Consider the following 14,651-nt stretch of genomic DNA (forward strand, 5'->3'; position numbering starts at 1 on the left):
TATTTTACGACGCTGTATCAACATCTAGGTTATTTAGCGTCTGAATGATATGAAGGTGATAATGCCTGTGAAATGAGTCCGAGGTCCAGCACCGAAAGTTACCCAGCATTTGCTCGTATCGGTGGTAACTGCAAACATCTACGTATCTATCTATTAGCCCCCTCAAAGGGAGAAGCATGGACTGAAGTCTGCCCTCCCACGTAGGCCGCATGGGTGGGCCCATTGTACTACCAGGAATGCAATTCATTCATTCATTCATTCATTTATTTTATTCCATAGATCTTACATGAGCAATGAAGCTTTAAGATGTGGAACATGTCAACATTTTACAATATTACAATTACAATTTTTACAAATTTTTATAGTTTTACAATTTAGTAATTTTCTACAATTTTTACAATTTTGTACAATTTTTTACATTTTTTTTACATTTTTTTACATTTTGGCGAGATGTAGTGAGATGTACAAGTCCTAAAGCTCCATGCGCTACAGATTCTCCTGCGGGCTGCCCTCGTACTCTCCTACAGCATACAGAATCCTTTTACCATTCCACGTAGGTATCGCTGCGATCCTTTAACCCCGGTCCCACGAGCTACCATGAGCCCCCACGGTACACAGAACTACCACTAGCAACTAATGACCACATACCACGGGGGTCCAAGTTCAGCGGCGGCCCACAGTAGCCCGAAATATGGAAAAGAAACGGAGATGATGAAACAAGGTAAGTGTATTTATGATGGCGAATTGAGTCCGAGGTCCAACGTCGAAAGTTATTCAGCAATTCTGTTTCAGTTGGTTGAAGAAAAACCTCGGAAAAACCTTAATGAGGTAATATACTGTAACTTGTTCCAACCAGGATTTTAATCTGGCCCGCTCGTTTCACGGTCAGATTTGCTAACCGTTATTCCACAGCGCACAGCGGTGCCTTGGACTAAACATCTCCAACGTTACTTGTTCCGTACGAGTGAGTCTTACAGATTCCGTAGCGTTGCCTTCCGAAAAGAGAGCAGACTCCGGTATTTTTCCACTTCAACCACACCAGTAATGAGGGTAATTGTAAATCGAGTAATACTGTGGAATGATGGGAAGTAAACGGGAAAATCCCAAGAAACCTGCCCAAATCCCGACTTTGTTTATTAAGAATTTCGTAAACGTTTCAAATAGAATTTGCAGCGTGGAAAATGAACTGTGTACAAAGTACGACAAAGTAATCTAAAAGCTATTCATAAATTAAGTACAACATTAAACTAGAGAGACAAATGAAGTTAGAATAACGTATACCTTACCTTGTGAATACATTCATTCTCTGATGATATTTTATGTTAAAATCAAGACAGATTAAATTTAATTATAATAAAAAAAATCATCATATTAATACAAGAAACAAATCAGATCTCCATCTACTGTCTCTTAGTCTCAGTTGTTATGAAAATGGAGTTCATTATACAGGGACATTATTTTATGTTTACTTAAATTTTTACTGTACACTTGAGTTTTTGAATGTACTTCACTTCTACCTCCTCTACTTTTGAACTTCCAATCGTCCTCCACATAGAACAAAGACCGCGTAGGTCTATGCAAAGTCGCCTTACGGTCATAGTAAACACTACTGAGGTAGTGAGTATAGTACGTTCCAGAAATATGTTCGCGTTTTCCAGTGACGAAAGACCTTTCAATATTGAAGGTATAGCCAGGTTAATATTAGAAATGTTAGTAAAAATAAAATGATATCCCTGTACATGCTAGGTCAGTGCTTAGTTATCTTAAAGCTCTGAAAGGATTAAAGAAAAGGTTGAGAACAGAATTAACAACATTTCTCCATATTCGTACCTTCTACATAACTGATGAACTGTTTATGCTTGTAAATTGAATTGATCTGTTTGCATTGTAGTGTATTTCATTCATATCTCAAAGCTACAATGGTGATGTGAGGTCTAAGGAATATAATTAATTAAATGAAATGAACTTTGAGAAATCAATAAAATCGAAGTAGGCTATTCAAAGGAAATTCGGTCCACAATTTCTGTATCTACTCATATTAAATTTACCAGCGATTCAAATCTTGTAACTTTTATCAAGAAACCCTCAGATAAATGCATGACGTAAGACTGGTCATTAGGAAGTTAAAAGCTGAATGAGTTTTATGCTTTCTTTCAATTAGAATGACCGAATTACTTTTATTCCTACAAGCAAAGAAATTCAAGTTCTTGTACGTAAATCCTGTATAAAACATCTGCGAAATATATCTGAAGACTGAAGCATGAACGAAAGGATCTCTTTAGCAATCTCTCTAAAGGTTCATACAGAATCTGTATCGAGAATATAAGAAAGTCAGTTTATTCCTCGAACCGATAAAGGAATCTATTTCGCATTTAAACTCCAATCAGATTGGCTTGGTCGGAGAGCTCCTTGGGGCATGCTAATTCGAAACTAGTTTTCCTTAACATAAAATGTAGCTAACGTAAAATTCATGTCACAGGGAAGAAAATGCTTAACAGGACTCGAAAGAAAATAAATTGAATTTTCACTTTATTTTCTTCAAACCTGAGTTTCAATACCTCCTACAAAATATTCTCATTTCTGGAAAATAAACTTATTCAATTTATTGTTGATAGGCTATATTGTATTATTTACCTATTTATGTGTGTACTTTTAGAGGGATTGTCGTTACAGCGACATAATACTGGTACGGAATGAAAAGCTCCGCGTTCAAGTTCAGAGATTAAATAATGTATCGTCTCGTCACAATAATTTTAAGTCCACTGAGTATAAATGATTACAGCGCAATTCGCGGGGGTAAACAGCAGCCTAAATATGATGTTGACATCATTTCTTCCTAGTGAGTTGATCTGGTTGGCGCATTTGATATAGAGCTGGCCTTCTGTCCCCGAGGTTGCAGGTTCGATCCCGGGCCAGGTCGATGGCATTTAAGTGTGCTTAAATGCGACAGGCTCATGTCAGTAGATTTACTGGCATGTAAAGTACTCCTGCGGGACAAAATTCCGGCACACCGGCGACGCTGATATAACATCAGTTGCGAGCGTCGTTAAATAAAACAGAACTTTAAACTTTCTTCCCAGTGACGAGGCAGAAAATATTGGTCTCTCTCCATGTCTCCTCAACGTGTCAGTTACGTGTATTCGTCACTATCTCTACTCTGTAGGCTATATTTACTCATAGTTATGTATAATAAGTTTATAAAGTCACATGAGGTCTTATCAATTTATTTATAAGGACATAAAGCATGCGATTAGCCTACCACTGAAAAGGAATAATTCAGATTTTGCTAACTGCTACGATTTTTTATTCTTATTTAATCGTGGCGCATTATTATCATTACGTAAATACAACTTACCGTTAATTCAGATGTCGTTTGATTGACGTGGCGCATTCGAATGATGTCACTGTATTAACAGAAATTGTTTGAAGGATTTCAGATTTGCACAATTTACAACGTATATAACGAAAGTCTCGAGACAGAATTAAAAAAAAGAAACATAATACTTAGCTATAATATGAAATATATATTATTCTATATATGTTTCTATCTTAAAATTCATGATATTAAACGGCGGTGTATGACACATACAGAAAGTTCCTATGCAGACCGGTCCCACTCCAGACTCTACTTAACAAAATCTGTTCTCGGATGGCGAGTGGTTTTTTGCCGACGTACGGACAGATCCGTGCACGCTTCCCTATGCAAACCGGTTCCACTCCACCCTTTACCTTTTAGCGCCCTCGGAACAGGCGATGAGCACCATCATTAAGCCGACGGAACATTACTACCTGAGACCTGCATAGAAACTCTATGCAGTTTTAAATTTAATAGAATTTCGCCATGCCCTGATTCATCTGTCCTTAGATTATGAGGTCCACTTCACGTAACTATTGGTATAAACGTCACGAATGAGCAAACTCCAAAATATTTCTATGGAGAGAACCTCGGGAATTATCTTCTCTAGATATGAAATGTAAGAAATGAAAGTATAAGGTACAGTACATTAGTTATTCATAGATTTCAAAAAGGGTTGGTTAAGAGAGAAGTTTTATATAGGTAATCTAATATTCTTATTGAGTTTGGTATTCCCAAGAAAATAGTTCGATTAATTAAAATGAGTCTCAGTGAAACGTACAGCAGAGTCCGTAGGAGGCCAGTTTCTGTCGGATGCTTTTCCAATTCACTGCGGGCTATAGTAAGGAGATGCACTATAACCTTTACTTTTTAATTTTGCTCTAGAATATGCCATTAGGAAAGTCCTGGATAATAGAGAAGGTTTGGAATTGAACGGGTTATATCAGCTGCTTGTCTATGCGAGTGACGTGAATAGGTTAGGAGAAAAACCACGAACTGTTAGGAAAAACACGGAAATTTTACTTGAAAGCAAGTTAAGAGATGGATTTGGAAGTAAATCCCGAAAAGACATGATTATGCCTCGTGATCACCACATTGTACGAAATAAAAATATAAAAATCGGAAATTTATCCCTTGAAGAGTTGGAAAAATTCAAATATCTTGGAGCAACAGTAACAAATATAAATGACACGCGGGAGGAAATTAAACGCAGAATAAATATGGGAAATGCGTGTTATTATTCGGTTGAGAAGCTGTTGTCATCCAGTCTGCTCTCAAAAAACCTGGAAGTTAGACTTTATAGAATAGTTATAGTACCGGTTTTCTGTATGGTTGTGAAACTTGGACTCTCACTTTCAGAGAGGAATAGATGTTAAGGGTATTCGAGAATAAAGTACTTAGGAAAATATTTGGGGCTAAGAGGGATGAAGTTACAGAAGAATGGAGAAAGTTACACAACGCAGAACTGCACGCATTGTATTCTTCATCTGACATAATTAGGAACATTAAATCCAGTCGTTTGGGATGGGCAGGACATGTAGCACGTATGGGCGAATCCAAAAATACAATAGAGTGTTAGTTGGGAGGCCGGAGGGAAAAAGACCTTTGGGGAGGCCGAGACGAACATGGGAGGTTAATATTAAAATAGATTTGAAGGAGGTGGGATATGATGGTAGAGACTGGATTAATCTTACTCAGGATAGGGACCGTTGGCGGGCTTATTTGAGGGCGACAATGAACCTCGGGTTCCTTAAAAGCCATAAGTAAGTATTCCTGTGTAATACAGTACTGTACTGTTGTAGTGTTTTCTAAATTGAACACGCTTATAGTGAATAAATGTCACTCTTACACGCAGGTCTCAATTTGTAAGATGATCCACAGGGACCTGCTGTAAGAAACTTCACACAAGAAATCTTGAACGAAGTAACTGCACGAGCGAAAACTTTGGGCCGTTCTGTTAATCCAGAAACCATGTTCTCATATAAATGTCCTTCTTTAAGGTAATGGCACCACGGTTTGGAGGGACTCCGCACCTTACATAACGATCTAATCTAACGAACAATCAAGCAACAATGATTTGCTTTAATGCACTATGATTTACACTTACAAGAGATTACATCAGGCATACCGTTATCCGAAATGCCAAAGCATGAATTTTTCACGTCGGAGACAAAGATTCAAATTACAACGAATGCAATTACAATTTTTGCTGAACAAAAACGACGCTATGACATGTTTTCTCGAAATACTCCTATTCCTCCTACCATAAACTTTAATAACATAATGGATCTACGCAAACAGACAGTTTATTCAAAATCAATTCTGACTTTTTTATGTTTAATTTCTTTCTTTCGAGAGACAAATTGACAAAAGATAGAAATTACAGACAGTGTATTTAAAAAAAAAAGATTGCTTCTAAGAAATTAAATGTTATTATACATTTAACTTTAGCACAAATCTAAAAATATCAAAAGTGGTTTTGTACTACTGTGTACTAAGATGAAGTCTGCGTTTCCCACATTCCTATGAAATGAATTAAGGCTTTGCGTGTTTTTTTTTCTTTTATTCTTTCCCCCTTTCTATGGAATTCATTATTTTAGATATTTTTCGAATTACAATACAGTTAACAACAACTATAAATATGCATACACGACTACAATTACGCGATAATTATAGAAAATTCATCGTACTACGCAGGTTCATAGCGGAATTCTCGTGACTTGTTTTTGACGCAGACAGTAAATAATGAAACGTGCTGCAAAATATGAAGGAAAATAATTAAAATTTTCTTATCGATAGACTTTCAGAACTCCTGATATACAGAAAAGTTTTTAATATGCCGTCGTCGGTCTGGGTGGTGCAGTCGGTAGAGTGCTAGCCTTCTGTTCCCGAAGTTGCGGGTTCAATCCCGGTCCAGGTCGATGACATTTAAATGGGCTTAAATGCGATAGGCTCATGTCAGTAGATTTACTGCCATGTAAAAGAACCCCTGAGGGACAAAATTCCTGCACACCGGCGATGCTGATATAACCTCGACAATTGCGAGCGTCGTTAAATAAAACATAATTTAAAAACCATGCTATCATCCATCGGAATAGCCCACGCGCAGGTGCGTTTCCCTGCTGATCCGGACTGGAGCTCGGGCCTGGGTTCGGTTCTCGCTTCAATTGGTTGAGATTTTTCCAAGTTTTCCCCAATTGTAAGGCGAATGTAGGTAATCGCACGGCGAATCCTCGGCCTCACGTGGTAAATTACCATTTCGCTATCATACAATACCATTGATGCTAAATAGCCTATTACCTAGTTGAAACAGGATCGTTAAATAAACTATTAAAATAATTATAGAAATCTGGCTTTCAGATAGTAGCTCCCTCTAAATCGGGTTTGAATAGGAAGCCACAATTTAAGTCACACAGAATTTGTGTGCACTCAAAGTTGGGTTCTGGCGTCTTGTCAGTCCATTTGAATTGTGTGGATATAAAGGAAAAATTGTGACGGTGTCGTGTATAGTTCCTGGGGTAGCTCAGTTGGGAGAGCATTCGTGCGCAAAGCGAAGGGTCCCGAAATCGATGCCCGGCCCCGGAACAATTTTTCCTTGAAATTATTCGAAATTATTAAAATAATGTTCTTTACGTCCGTCCGTTCGTAATTATACAATGATTTCTCCTGGACTATTGGACGAAATTTCTTCATATTCATTCCTTACAAGTTTATTCTGGAAATGATGCTCATGAAATAAGAATGCTATTAATATACATTAACAGAGATTTTATTAACAACAACACAAAATTACAAATGACTCAAAATGTGTGGTAACGATTATTATTATTATTATTATTATTATTATTATTATTATGACTACTACCACTACCACTACCACCACCACCACCACCACCACCACCACCACCACCACCACCACCACCACCACCACCACCACCACCACCACCACCACCACCACCACCACCACTACTACTACTACTATTTTTCTATCATTTTCAAAGTCGCAGCTTTAATGTTACGATTATAAGTACAATCCCATACATTAATGATTAATAATACTATTACCATACTTGTTTGTGATTAGGCAGTGCAGTCTATCTGACTAATCAGCACAGAGCAAGATGAGACGGCGGCCGTTCCAACTGGTCGCCTCTTTGATAGCGTGTAATGAGTCCCTACTTTCGTGTAAAGTGGTCCATGTCACGTTTTCTCAAATTTCAACTTAAGTGTATCTTCCGATTACACTAATTTAAGAGTTTCAGTTGTAAAGATTATATGCAGAGAAAAGGGAGGATCGATGTTTGACCGAGGTCTACTCCTACCAACATAAACATTTCCGGTAAATGGAGTTCCAATTTAAAATACTTAACGATAAAGAAACTAATAAAAATGTGATAGGAGTGGAAGCGGTATTCCATGAACAAACGAAAAAACTGACGTCTAGTTTTAGGTCAATAAAATTAGTTGAGTGACCCAAGACAGATGTCAGGGTTGGCGCTCCTTTGTTTACTGGTCACTATGGGAACTGAGAATTATTTGCGTACGTATGTTTACATTTTTCACTCAATGGTTTTGTCCAAGCCCGTTTCGATTCTACCTTCAAAATGGATTTTACAGAGTTTCTGATCATCTTTTCTATGTTCTACATCGATCTCTTTTACCGGCTGGTTTGTAGCTCAACATCTCTTTCGGAATGCTTGTACGAAGGAGAGTCAAAAAGTAACCTTAATTTATTGTTTTATTAATTGAATAAGTACAATAATACTACAAACACTTCATCACTTTTCAACATAGTATAACAGGAACACTTGCATTGAACGTAGTGGAGATATGTTGAATAGTGATGAAATGTTTGTAGTCTTACGGTCTTACTAATAAAAACTCTATATACAGACGTTTAACTGTCTTATACTTATACAATGAGTAGCTCGTTTATATGTCGTGTGTAAATTCCTTACTAATATAATCACTACATACGTCGTGTATAACAGTATAACTGTTACACAGGTACATCATAGTTTCGTCATTACTTCGTTACAAAATGTATAAAATATCTTAGGTTCTCTATTGCATCCGGTAGAGCGCTCTAGTGTGGCGTGTTAAGTATCGATAACACAACTGGCTCTAATCGATTACCACACTATATTTTGGTCAAAGCGTACAAGCTACAGCGATATTATTCGAATTATTCTGTACTCTTTGGTTTGTTCTTTCTGTGGTTACAAGGCAACCATCATCATAAAATGACAGTCGATACGAATAGCTGTTAGAGGGGCGGCCATTTTTTCTCTATATACTATGCTTAAACAAGGGGTTTCGTGCATATAATTATTGCAAAGCAATTCCCATTGTATGGCTACAGCCTGTTTGTGCATCTATTGCTCATGCATGGTTTATTTGTAAAGTTTTCTGTCTCAAGTCTGCATAAGTCTCGTATAAAACTATACACGGTTTATTAGTAAGGCTGTTAATGTAGATATTAAATTAATTAAACAATTATTAAGGTTATTTTTTTACTCTCCCTCGTATCTGTCAATGAAACTTCAGTCCTTTTTTTATTCTATCTAAGAGTAATTGAGAATTATATTAATTGTTTTCCTTATCTCCTTGTTTATGAGATGGTCACTCAAACTACATCTCTCTAAAGCTCTTAAGAATTTCATTTCGGAGACCTGTATTTTTTTAATCTCTATCTGAATGCCTTTTTTCTGAAGAGTCTATATTTCGCTTCCATACATAAAGGTTGGTACGGCCATTACCTTATACCTACAACTTCACAGCTGTGTTTCTCGCTTTGTCTTATTATTTATTATTATTCGAATTGTTTCAAGGGGAGCAGAGACTAATTTGGATATCTCGGTTTCTGATAATATTTAACCATTGTGGTGAATTTCGATGAAGTACGGAGATCTAATTAGTCAAATCCACTTTTTCTCACCTCCATGTTGGGCCCCCTGGGTTCTTTTAAGATGCGAAAGAGTGATGTGCGGAAAGCAACGGAAAAATACCGTATTTATCTTTCCCCAGAAAAACTACTATAATGGCATGATGAGTCTTTCCACGGTAAAAAAATTCCGGACTTACACTATCCCCCCATTCGGATGTCCGGGAGAGGGATACCGGGGAAGGACACATGATGACATAACCCAACCGACTAAGAGGAAGGCGGAAAATAGAAAGACTGGAGGATGCTGAGTTTACAGTGAAAGACCTATTCTGGGGCAGAACATTATAAATTAATGTTTCAAAGGTGTAATTACATTTATTTAAGCTCATTCAATACCTTGAACTTTCTTACGTCTGATATCACAAGCTAAAGAGTTCAAATTTGTTACTACACCTTTCCAATCTGTATTTCGGAAAATGTTCAGTTATATTCGGAAAAAATGTATACAAATTCGCAGAAAATAATTTCAGTCTGAAAATAGTAATATAAAGTCTGGAAGGTGTAAAGTTAATTTCCGAAAAAGGAAGTAACATAGTTGCACTAAATTAATATAAATTTACGTTATTTATTGAACGGATCTTTAGCTATAATATTTTTATTCCTTGAGAATATATGGATAATCAATTTTATTTTAATGTATACATAACAAAATCTTGTCTACAGTACCATATAATTGTATATATTGATACTACACAGCTGAAAATATTAGAAAACCCTTTAAATCCTGAATTAATTACATTTTTGCCTGTGTTTGGTATCATTTCTGATATTGAATTTACATTTTCCGAAATTGAGTTTAGCTTTTTCGAAATGAAGTTTATTTTTTCTGAATATGAATTAACCATTTCCGAAATTGAAGTTATCTTTTCCGAAGTTGAGGTTGAAAAGATATAGTAGTTCCAGAATTGTGTCTTCTAACACAACGTTCTTGCAATGTTTTACTGCATAAAAGCCAGTTTTTTTTTTAAGTTGTATTTCTGACATATCGTATTTAGTTAAAAACACTTCTTTAATTCATATTCATTTTATTTTATAATTATTTGATAATCAGCATATTTTGATTGAATTTCTTTCTAGATTTGTACACCTCTGTGACAAATATTCACTTAGTCTCACAGATTTTGTTCAATATTATATAATCCTATAAGGAACTTGGAGAGAAGCTACATGGTTGATTTATGGCTACTTCTTGTGAAAGTTTTCCATTACTTATCTATAAAGATAGATGTTCCTGCATTCAGGTTCTGAAAGGCGCGCATAAAATGGAGTGGAAATCCTACAGACTATATATTAATAGAGGCCTATATCATATTCATTCTACTTTTTCATAATAACCAGTTCTATGTGCGTTTCTCTTTTCAATTATTCATTTTACTTTGTGAATACTGTCACTGCAGGATCTCCAATTCTAAAATATTCTCTTGTAATAGGAAAAGCTTCAATCATAGTTTTAAAGATTTGATTAAATATTCTTTAGTATAATTTGGTGAGTCCGATAATATGTCACAGAATTACCTACACTGAAATTCGAATTACAATTTGGATGAGCTTAGTAAAAAAACTAGCCAAGTGATTAATCGAAGAGGCATTCAAACCCAAGCTCGAACGTAACCTCGGAGCACGAATCCATTTCGTTCTCCTTAGATCACGCCGGCATCCTGAATGGGGTATGATATAGTGCAGTACCTAATAAACACGCTGACGACGACATTGGCAAATTACACTGAACAACAAGAATTTTGCTCCGACTTAAAACAATGTGTCCCCTATCGTTTGATGTGCGCTGAATCCGAAAATGCATCTCTTTTCTTCGTATCACGTAAGGTTTTAAAGATATACTATGATTTCACTTTTCGATAAGCGCTCCCCCAGGAAACATCTGGCGCTGGTTGGGGGTATAAAGCAAAACAAAAGCTAATAAATTTTATGAGTTTATGACTTATTTCCGGTTTCTTATGGTTGTTGGCATGCTCTTTTGTACTTATAATAAATAAACAGATATTGTCCCTTCTATTAACTAAATTTCATAACAGTCCAAAATGAGGTCTATGCAATGAACAAACAAATGTTTGGTTTTCAGTATTTAAAGGGAAAGTTTACCAGTTTGAGTGAAGCCAAATTAAAAGAGGGCATTTTCATCGGTCCACAAACTTACAAAGTCATGGCTTACACTTTGTTTGAGGAAACACTTTTCGTTACAGAAAGAATAGCATTGCGCGCTTTCAAAGACGTTTGCTCAAATTTTCTTCCGCCTTTCTATGAATTTTCTTTTCGCCTCTTTTTTTTTCCTTTTTTCCGTCCTCCACAATTCATATTACTTTCTACTTTTCTCCCCTCTCATTTTTTCTTCCTCCTTACTGTTATTTTTCTCATACTTCACTTTATTCGTCACTTCCTTCTTATTCTCCCCTGCATTGATAATGTTCGTTTGGATTTATTGTGTGTGTTTTCTATTCTATTTGTTTTTTAATGCGTGTGTACATGTTTTTTGTGTCTTACATTTATATTTATTATTTCGATTATTTATTGCAATTTTAATAAGGAATTGAATATATACTGTACATATACATATACACATACAGGTGAGTCACTTAAATCTTGCACCGCAAATATTTCTGAATGGAAGGTGATTTTGACGTGCGGTTTTCACAGAGTTGAATTATAGACAAGGGCTCGTATTTGTAGCCCATGCATAGATTTTAATAAGTATGAGAAAGTGCACTTTTCTACACAACAATATTTTTTTTAATGGAACAATGCCTACAGACATGAAAAAAATAATGAAAAAAATAAAACTAGAGTAAATGAGTTTCTGTTGTAGGATTATAGCTCAAATAGTTTACAAGAAATCGTATTTTGAAAATTGTAAACACCAACAGTTGTTATCTGTTCCATGTGTTAGCACAAACTAAAGAAAAACAAAAGTGAATACACTAATTCTCTGTGGATTCTGACACAGAAAGAGAAAATTAACAATCACAGGTTTTGTTCAAAATGACCACCACCAACTTGAATACACGCCTCCAGTCTGCCATGTAAAGATTGCTGCACATGTTCTAACATTTCAGCAGGAATTTCAGCGCAGACGGCAGTAATCCGTTCTTTCATATGATCTTGTGCAGTCGGTATTTCCTTGTACACAGTGTCTTTCAGTTTTCCCCACAGAACAAAATCTAAAGGGATCAAATAAGGTTAACGGGTCGGCCAAGGTACAGGTCTTCTTCGTCCAATCCAACGATTTGGAAACAATCGGGGAAGACAATCTGTAGTACGTCATGCACTATGGGCCGGACAACCATCACACCACAAGTTCCTCACTCTGCAGTGGAACTTCTTCTAACATCTGTGAAAGTTGGTCTGTTAGGATGTTGAGATACGTTTCCGAATCCTTCATGAATGGAAGTAGTAACTTGGGTCTATATCTTATTTCACATGGCATACACCTTTCTACTGTCAACTTGTTTTTTCTTTCTTAAATTACTCAGTATTAGCCTACTACTCTAATTCTCTCTCAAATACTAAATCTCACCAGTATTGCCTACAAAACCTAATAATATACTAAGTTCATTTCCACTCGTTTTGTAGTTGACGTCTGCAATAGCCTATAATGATATCCTTCTATTCGTCATCCTCTTCATTTCTCCTTACGTTGCACTTTTATTTACCTTTGCATCACTTCACACATTTTTCTTCTCCTTGTCTGCCTTTCTTTCCAGCTGTTTGTGGTTTTCTGCCATCATCATTCCAGATTTTGTTGATCTCGTCAATTTTTCGCGTTCATTGCTCTACCGGTTTAGCTGTCCTAGAATGTTTTTACTTATCGCAAATTCCATATGGTTATAATTTATCTTGACAAAACTCTAGGTCGTAATACTTTCCATTTACTTTCAGCTTGTCTTCATATATTTTTGTAAAATGGCCCTTATTTCTTACCGCCTTCATGAATGGAAGTAACTTGCGTCTATATCTTATTTCATATGGCATACACCTTTCTACTGTCAACTTGTTTTTTTTTCTTTCTTTAATTACTCAGGATTAGCCTACTCCTCTAATTCTCTCTCATTACTAAATCTCACCAGTATTGACTACAAACCTAATAATATACTAAGTTCATTTCTACATTGAGATAAAATAAAATGACAGATACTGTAAAATAAAATAAGATTTTATTGGATCAGGAAACCTGGTACAAATGTTTCATTTTTTTCAAAAGGTGATAGTTGCGCAGTCACATAAGACCAACATCCAAGCACAACTTGTTCTTTGGCAGACTCAGTTCCGCTGCTGGCACCCTCTTCTATTTGGAGTCTTTTTTACTTTCCTGACAGGCAGGTCCCTCCTGCGGCGAGAGCGTATTTGCCGACGGATGGCAGAGCTGCGTCTTCGCCGACGGATGGGAGAGCTGCGTCTTCGCCGACGGATGGGAGAGCTGCGTCGTCGACGCCCTCCGCTCCTGCGTCTGCGTCCGGAACTAGAGTGGCGACGTCTTCTGCGTCTAGAGCTTCCACGGAGTCCTCCCCTCCTGTGCCTGCGTCCAGAAGGAGAGCGGCGGCGACGTCTGTGTGACCTTATGTGCAGTTCCAGGTCCTCGAGCTGATAGCGGCCCCTGTCGGTGTTCAGGATTCCGTAGGTCACTCCTCGTTTCAAGGCGGTGTCTACCTGCCGCTGCAGCTTGCTGGCATCAGTGAAGTAGCGCGACATGATATACTTTGCTATCTTCTTCGGAGTAGGACCTTTGGGCTCTCGTAGATCCTTGATGGCCGATATCACCAACTGCATTGGCTTTGGAGTTTTCATCTCCGTTGATCGTTGAGTTTTCATTTTTAGCACAAGATTATGGACGGAAGCTGGACAGGATCTTAAATATGCACAGTTGACTGACGAACAGATAATTTATCTCGCAATAGAAATCATTTTGCCTTATAGGGTTCAAAAATGTAAAGAAAATGTGTCGATATTTAAGTCAAGAAAACACTGCATACAATGGTTTAAAAAAGGTTTTGCACAGTGTGCATTGCTCAAAACCAAGGCATGCATAAAGAATAAATTTTATAACTATGATTTATAAGAAATATGAGAAAATGACATAATAGTAATTTATGATACAAGTTCGTGAAGTGAGGTAGTATTTTGACAGGAATGTAGGTTTGAGAGGCGACGCTTTCCGAGTTTCTCAAATAGCCTACACGATTGTCAAAATACAACTTCACGAATGTACCATACAATGTTTTTTCTTCGAAAGCCACAAATTATTACTTCACACACTGGTGTTATTACTTCATGCACTTTCGTAGAAAAAAGTCTTGATGTAATGACCCTTTTGCAAGTGACAGGAACCTTACAAAACAC

This window comes from Periplaneta americana, chromosome 17 (assembly GCF_040183065.1).
Source record: "Periplaneta americana isolate PAMFEO1 chromosome 17, P.americana_PAMFEO1_priV1, whole genome shotgun sequence".
Taxonomy (NCBI): domain Eukaryota; kingdom Metazoa; phylum Arthropoda; class Insecta; order Blattodea; family Blattidae; genus Periplaneta; species Periplaneta americana.